The sequence below is a fragment of the Cheilinus undulatus genome, linkage group 1 (assembly GCF_018320785.1).
Source record: "Cheilinus undulatus linkage group 1, ASM1832078v1, whole genome shotgun sequence".
In the NCBI taxonomy this organism is placed as follows: domain Eukaryota; kingdom Metazoa; phylum Chordata; class Actinopteri; order Labriformes; family Labridae; genus Cheilinus; species Cheilinus undulatus.
Genome location: NC_054865.1, coordinates 50,667,419 through 50,675,686, shown reverse-complemented (window position 1 = coordinate 50,675,686; position 8,268 = coordinate 50,667,419). Strand labels below are relative to the sequence as shown.

Genomic DNA, 8,268 nt, shown 5'->3' with positions numbered 1-8,268 from the left:
TAGCACTGGCAGTGTTAAATCTCCACACAGAGCCAATATAGCTCAGCATTTTCCCAGTAAAGCAGCTCAACTTTCAGAGCAGGGCTGCTGCTCATCTTGTTTAGTTACAAAAGGTCATGCATGGGTGTAGCACAGGGGGGGAAAAGGGGTACTGATTACTCAGGCCCACAGTAGGGAGGGGCCCTTGAGAAGCCTGCAATGAAAAGTGTGTTTTTATTTATTTTTTCTCAGTAAATGGTGTTTGAATCAAAAGTGACTAAATGAATTGGTCAAAAGACTGGAATTCGTATCCTCCCTTCTTCCCTGAGAGATGTTCAAATGGTATAGTCCAACGCTGCAAATAATGCAAGTAAAGTTATACTAACCGAAGTAAAAATATTGCTCATAAATGGGGAAATTAAGGTTTAAAAAATACATTAAAATGTATAGATATTGTTATATGTGACAAAACATCTGTTTCTTGGCTAGCCAGTTAAGGGGGGCCCTGTGTAATATTCTTTCTGGGGGCCCAAAATCCTTAGCAACGCCCCTGCATGCATGCATTTGTTTCCTTTTTACTCCCCCTCCCCAAGACAACATGGAAATTCTGTCCATTTCTCGAGAAATAACTTCATTATCTTGGGAAAACCAACTTTGTTATCCAAAAAAGGAGATAAATGAGTTGAAATCTTGAGAAAAACAATGAAATGTGCTGGATATCACAGAAAACTATTCTACTAAATTTTAAGAGTTTCACCATTGTATGCGGAGGGCTTCTGTACATCACTGGCCTTTTGCAAAACTTTTCCTTCCTCACACACATTCAAGGCCCATTGGAAAGAGCTCTGTGACCCACTTTTGGGTCCCGACCCACCAGTTAAGAACCACTGCTTTTCATTGTTTTCATGCTGCCTTGCTGATATTTCCCTGAATGAAGGGAAAAATAAAGAGTTACTGAAGAATGGCATAAGCCGCTGGTTCCCAACCTGGGGTCCAGGACCCTCCAGAAAGGGCACCAAAAAACTTAGGGGGGGCGTGAGGCTTTGTCTGCTCTGAGGCTGCTAAAATTTGATTTGCAAAATATAAACTAAAACCATGACAAAGCAGTAATTAAGTAGTTTATACAAATGCCTTTTGATAAGAAAGCATGCATAGGCCTTTTTTAGGGTATTATCCATGAAACAATTAAAGTCTGTTGATTTTTTGTGGCTGTGTGTCACTTTTTCTTCTTTCTTTGGTCCTGGTGTGGGCACTGCTTTTCTTAGGTACATGTAAGGGGGGCTCCAAGGAAAAATGGTTGGGAAACACTGACATAAGCAATACTGCAGAGAAAAGCAGAAGTAAACATTGCAACGTAGCGACAGTAAACACTGCTGGTGCAAAAACGGCATCTATGGACACAGATTAATGTCTTTATTTATCAAGCTGGTACTTTTGAATCACAAAATAGACTGTTTTTCAAACTGCCTATTACATACTAGCCAACTGCAGAATGTCATGTGCAGTACTGCATTCAGCAGTAGTATGTAGTATGACTCTTGATATTTTTCAGTATGCTTGGCCTGGCTTAGCTGGTTTCTAGTCTTGGAAAACAGGCAAACATTAGATGGCATTAGCACCTTATAAGGGCATTTTGATCTTGCATTAGTTCACATTCTACACTTTGGCCAAATCAGTGCATACTGTTAGTGTAGTTCCTGTCAGTGTAGATACTGTTAGTGTAGTTCCTGTCAGTGTAGATACTGTTAGTGTAGTTACTATCAGTGTAGAAACTGTTAGTGTAGTTACTATCAGTGTAGATACTGTTAGTGTAGTTACTATCAGTGTAGCTGTTAGTGTTGTTACGGTTAGTGTAGGAGAATATTTTGATACCGCCTCTTTATCACCGGCAGCATAACTTCAAAAACACACTGTATAAATAAATGTAAATAAACTGAAGCAGCTTATCTATTGTAACCATAAAAACAAGCCGTGAGTGTTTGGATCTAGCTAAATTTTATAATCTGTTGTTTTTGGTAACTGTTTTCTTGAGTATGCTCATTTATTGAATTGATGTTTAGAAGTAAAATCACCATCAGGGTTGATTTGTTATTCTGAATATCATCAATACTGTGATTCTCTTCCGCACAAATCAGTGTTGATATTTAGATCACTCCCACTCATGTGAGGGAGTTATTGTCAATGTTAGTACAGGGTTTTTATGAATTAGTCATATGCATCTGAATTCTATTTTATTAAAATTTTACATTTTTTAAAAATCTGGGTTGTGATGACAGCCAGAAGGTTCAGAAATAGGCTTTATCAGCAGCTCTTGTGTTTATATTACATTTCCTTTTTATCCTCTTTGTCTTTTCTTTACTCTTTTATTCTCAAAATGACTCTCTAGCAGACTAACTTTGCCAACTGTGGAAATGTCACTATTTCTTTTTAAAGAAGAGAGGCAAAGAGGAGGCTGAGACATCAGTGACGTTAGTCTACAGTGTGAACACAGAGGGGCGCTGTTTCACTCTTTAAAGCTTCGCTGTGTCCTTCACTGTTTTTATTCCAGATTAATTAAAACCGAGTTGTGTTGAGGTTGATGTGTGATTCATTTTTATTAGAATGTTAATCAGACATATTAGTAATATGTGTAAAATGTGAATTTAATCCGAATACAGTGTATTTCTAATCCTGTCATCTATATTCAGTTGAATTCAGCCTGCCTGAAGCCTGCAACAAAAAAGTTGTGATAGGGACCAGGAAAAATGAGGAAAGTTGTTCAATTCTCAAAAACACCTGGAACATTTCACAGGTAAGAAGGTGAACTGCTACCATGTGACAGTTCTATGATTAAGTATAAAAGAAGCACCAATGAAAGGCTCAGTTTCTTCAAATTGCAAAAGACTCAGGTCAGGTATGAAAGCATATTTTAACCTTTATTTAACTAGGAGAAAAAAACCTCATTGAGATTAAAAATCTATTTTTCAGGAGTGTCCTGGCCAAGAGAGCAGCAGCACAGTCAAAGTTACAGACGAACAACAAGAAGTCACACAAGTAAGATGTCAAACAACAGCACACTGAAAGAGAAGGAGCAAGTAATTGCTCAAACCAGCTACAATAAAACACATCATTCTAAACATTTGCAGACAGATCTGACTGCCTCCAAGTCAACCAGCCTCCTCTTAAAAGCTTCCAATGAGACCAGTTCACTAAGTTTTAGGTCTTTCTGTAAATCATTCCAGGCAAAGTGAGCAGCAAATTTAAAGGCCTTTTTCTCAGTTCAGTTCTGACCCTGGGGAAAGACGGTAAGAAAAGAGATTGGAGATTAAAAGTTCCAGAGGTCTTCAGACTGATGTAGGTCAGAAGGTAGGAAGGTAAAAGACCCAAATAGCTTTATAGATAAGAATACACCAGTGTTTAAGTCTACGGGAAGACAAAGAAGACCAGCCCACATGTTCAAACAATAAAACAGTGATGAGTGAGAGATTTAAAGTTAGTGATGAACCTCAAAGCGCCGTGATACACGGTGTCTAGAGCATGTAAGCTCTGAGATGAAGCATGCATATACAAAACATCTCCATAGTCCAACACTGACAAAAGTGGCAGCAACCAGTCTTTTCTTAGACTCAGAAGAAAGGCAGGATTTGATCCTGAAATTAAAACCCAGTTTCAGCTTAACCTCTTAACCAGTTGCTGAATGTGAGGAGTAAAAGATGGAATCAAAATGCCTAGGTATCTATAACATGAAACAAACTCAATCTGTGAACCCTGAAAAGTGGAGATCGATGGAAGGCTCAGTGGCTTTTTGTGGTGCAATTTGTTGATCAGTATTGAAAGCAAGTTGTAACTGAGAAAGAGCTTCATTTGGAGTAGGGGCTGAGCAGCAGATTTCAGTGTCATCAGCATAAAAGTGAAAATTAGCATTAGACACATTTTGATTATTATCATTTCTGTAAATAAACACTACTCAGGCTTCCTGATGGCAATCCTCCAGGCCAATGCTCCATCTCTCAACATATCCTCCCAGCTGATCCCTCCACTGCGCACATGGCTACTCCTGAGATCTGGTCCAACCCACCCAAGTCCTGGGCACCCAGTATGCAGGGCCGCCCCCGTATCCAGCAGCTGATCCTTCCCATCTTCACCCTCCTTAGCACATCAGCATTAGACACAGGGTCTTACCAACATTACCCAAAAATATGCTAAAATGAAGCCATCTTCTGGCCATCAGTCAATGTCCAGACCTCAAGAGTATAGCAAGACTGGTAGGACTAAGGGCAAAGAGACTCTGACTTCCGCCTGCTTACCCCTATGCTGGAAGTGCACCTATCGCCCCATGGGTGAGTCCAAGTCTCTGATCTCAGCCTCATAGTCAGAGGACCAATGGTTTATGCTTCCAAGGTACAACTTCCCACCATTCACAGACACAGACTTGAATGCAGCATCCAAGGCGTCCCCAAATGCCTGGATCTTTGTTTTTTTTTTCTGTTTTGTGAAAAACTGCATGAGCACACAGTCCAACAGTTCATGAACAATGTTCCACAACATGCAACTGCAACAAATTACAGTCCTCAATATCAAAAGATTCAGAGAATGTGGAGAAATCTCTGCACCTAAGGGGCAAAACCAACACTGAATGCCTGTGACCTCTGACTCCTCATGCAGTGCTGCATTAAAAACTGATGTGGGTACCAGATGTGCATCTGCATCTGCTAATGACATTCCAGCACTGGATTTCAAACTTTTTAACATAAGGAGGCACACATAAGATCGGGCCAAAATCTAAAGGCACACAGTATCCATATCCAGCCAAAATAGCCTCTTCAACACATGGAAACATGTCTTTTGTTGTGTATAGTTGTAATACTTATGTATGCTTCCCAGGACACACCCAGACTAGCTTTAAGGTACTCACCATTGTGCACCATAAGGCCTTCAACACAATTTATGAACCACTGTTATATAATATGATTGGCACTCTGTAATAACCGGCAGTCACTGTTTGTTCAAAGTCAAAAGGAACATAATGCATAGAATCAGCATTAAATTATATTAGATTGTTGTTGTAATTTTCAAATCTTGCCATTAATGGCAAGGCATTCTGGGAAAGTGCTGCACTGATACACTAGTGTGGTCTGAAACCTTGACTTAAAGGCAGGAGACATTTTCAGAGTAGTTATTCTTTTAAACATGCTGTTTAACTCTGCTATGCATTAAGAAATATGAAAAAGGGCATGTACAAAGTGTCACGCTGACATCCAGGGATCCCAGGTAAATGTGACGGCGTTTACACTTTTCAGGAGTTCATGATTAGCTGTTTTCTTCCTGCTGGAGGGCGCTGGTCAGCTGAGCTCTCTGATCAAAAAGCAGCAGGTCTTGACTTTATGAAGACATCCTGTAGAACTTCCCATGTTTAGAAAGTCGGGAAAACGTTCAGGAAGCAGAGGAAGCTCTCATTGTGTCCGTCTGAGCAGAGGAGGAAAGACAGAAAACCCCAAAAAGGCGGGAAAACAGAAACAATGCAGACCGGCTGCTGAATACAGGAAGCTTTATCATCACTGCTGATTACTGAGAGGAGAATTTGACCTGTTGCTGATTTTAAAAGACCAGAGTTATGACGATATCCTCTCACACAACTACCCTCACACAAACAAGATCTATGACTTTGACCTTTCCCAAATTAACACTGTGTTAAAGCAAAGTTTATAAAATGTACTTGTTAGGGATTGTCACACATAAGAGACACACATTAAAGAGAATGAAAAATAGTGACAATAAAGTGATCACCTTAACAACGGCAGCAGCTAGGTAGAAAACAACAAGAGGAAAATAAAGAAAAGACTGCCATGAGCACTGATGTAAGCTGATCACATCAAACACAGTCAACACTTGGCCTACAGCGATACTGACTTGTTTTAGTTTGTGGTATTGATAGTTTTTAACATTACATAGTTAATGGAAATGTTTGCAGAGTTACAAAGCACAATTAACCGCCTGCTCCCATTTATTTCATTTTGATCATACTTCTGCAATGTCACTGTTGTTTTATTTTCTAATATTCAGATCTTTAAACTTTGTGACTCCACAAACTCTTTCCTGCTAATATTAATGTTTCTGAAGGCATTGATAAATTCTTACAATTGAGAAGCAAACAGTAAAGTACAATGTTTACCAGAGTGTCACCTATTAGTGCAACACCAGTTAAACTGTGCCACCGGTTCTTTACATCAGGTAAAATACATGGCATATGACAAGGTGACATGTTTGTTGAATCTTCTGCCTGTGTTGTGGCAGTACTGGAGCCTTCTGGAAAAAAAACTGCTGTGCAGAAACTCAAGGCATGTTTAGGCCAAAAACCAAGGCTGAAGTAAGGCATATGTGGCAAGTAAGCCACCTGAGGGCACATCTGGAAGGAAGGAGGATTGACACAACCCTGATAGTGCTCTGGATCATATGACCAGGGACACAGAAAAATAATCTGTTAAAAAAATGTAACAAAATCCATACCTTTATGACAGAGTAGGGAGTGGACTTGGCGAGTAAGAATGGCCAAAGGGCCTTTCAGGTGGGTAGCAGGGTTGCCAAGAGCCCCTTGGTCATGCTGTGGATGTCCCAAAACCACTGGTGTTGTCCAGATGTATCACCGGGGCAGAAAAGGCCTGGGTAAAAAAGAGATGCCGTCGAGCTTAACCTTAGCTGTAGAGAGACACATGTGTGTCAACACATGTCAAGCCAAAGAGGGCATTTTGCCAAATTATTTCCATTTAAAGGGCACCAAAGAGGGCTCCTTGTCAAATCATGTCCACTTGGTGGCCTTCTAGAGGGCTCTTTGCCAAATTATTTCAGCTTAGAGTGCACCTACGAGGGCACTTTGTCATGTTTATCTACCACAAAGGCATCCAAGAGGAAACTTCTGTGGTATTTTTCAACATTAGAGTACAAAGGGGAATGATTGCCCCCTCGTCCTCCTTCTGCTAGTCTCTCTTCCAGGAACTGCAGTGTTTTAAACTTTTGCATTTTTAAACCACATTGCATGCTGCTTGTTAGGCTTGTAGAAGCATCATAAGGGCATGCTTCCATACATGACCGTTTTCCTGTAATAACCGGGAGTCTACATTTCAGTTGTTTTCTTTCGATCAAAACTGCTTAATATCTTATGAACAGCAGCATTTGTATCTTGAGATACAGGGTTGTGTTAATAAAAAACATGCTAAAAGTATTGCTAATGCTATTTATTTACCCACTGCACACAAGATTATGTAACTGTGAAAGTCATAATATGAATGTCAATAAAGATTACTTAATTTGAATCCTGTAATAATATTTAATAAGTTGTTCAAATGATTCTACAAGTTCGGCACGCCCTTTTCCCTATTTATTTTCCCGCCCATGCGTGCTCGTCCCACAAATGTATCACATGTCCCACAGTCCGTGAAGGCAGCACAGCCAGCCAGCAGCAGTCTTGACTTTTTAGCGGCGGAAAGCAGCGGAACACCGGAGAGACAACCGGAGCAGACACCGCTGGAAAACTGGGAACTACCGAGCTGGACGAGCGAGTTTAAACTTTTAACACACATTTCACACCTCGACTCTTCCTGTTAGAGAAAGTGTGGGGAACAACAGAGAGAAAAGAGCAGAAGAAGGGAAGGAAGAGGAGGGAGAGGAGTCGCTGCTTGGGACCAGAGGTAAGGAAAAGTTTGGTGTCTTGAACTTTTTCGTCCTCAGACTGTCTCGGCTCAATGTCCGCCGGCGTTTGTGGCTTACAGCTGCACAGATGGCCCAGCTGTCCCTGTTGTGTTGTTTAGCTGTTGTCCTTTATATGAACCAGCGGTTAAAAGTGTCACACAGTGCAGATCTGATTCATGTGTGACCCTGCGGCTCTTTTCATTCGGCCGTCCAGCAGTTTCCATCGCTGCAGAGCTTCAAAGCTCTTTTCTCTCTTTTCTCTGGGTGACAAAAGAGGCCTCACCTGGTCAACATACACAAACAGACAACACGTGTTTGTGTCTGAGCTAGGGATGACTGCAGGGCTGGATAATATCAATAGTTATTGATTATTGATGATGGAAATGACGCAAGTCCCAGCCTGTTCAGCAAAACTCAATAAGTGACATTTACTACAACAGAGAGATTAGTTCAAATGAATGTTAGGAAATATAATTTCAGCCTATGGCTCACTTTGGTTATGTTTTATGAAGCTGAAAGTCTATAATTATAACTCAGCACATCTCTAAGGACCAGCTTTGTACTAGGGATGCGTCAATAACACTTTTTCAAATCAAGTCCAAGTTTACATTTAGGCGCCATGCA

At 40.6% G+C, this 8,268-nt stretch overlaps 1 protein-coding gene across 1 annotated transcript in view; it reads left to right on the top strand.

The window, feature by feature from the left end:
* The first annotated feature begins 7,387 nt into the window (after positions 1–7,387).
* kifc3 (kinesin family member C3) overlaps positions 7,388–8,268 on the top strand; it is a 62,433-nt gene continuing 61,552 nt past the window's right edge. The window contains exon 1 of the mRNA XM_041808493.1: positions 7,388–7,643. The gene's annotated coding sequence lies outside the window, so the exon portion shown is untranslated. The remainder of the gene's footprint in view (positions 7,644–8,268) is intronic.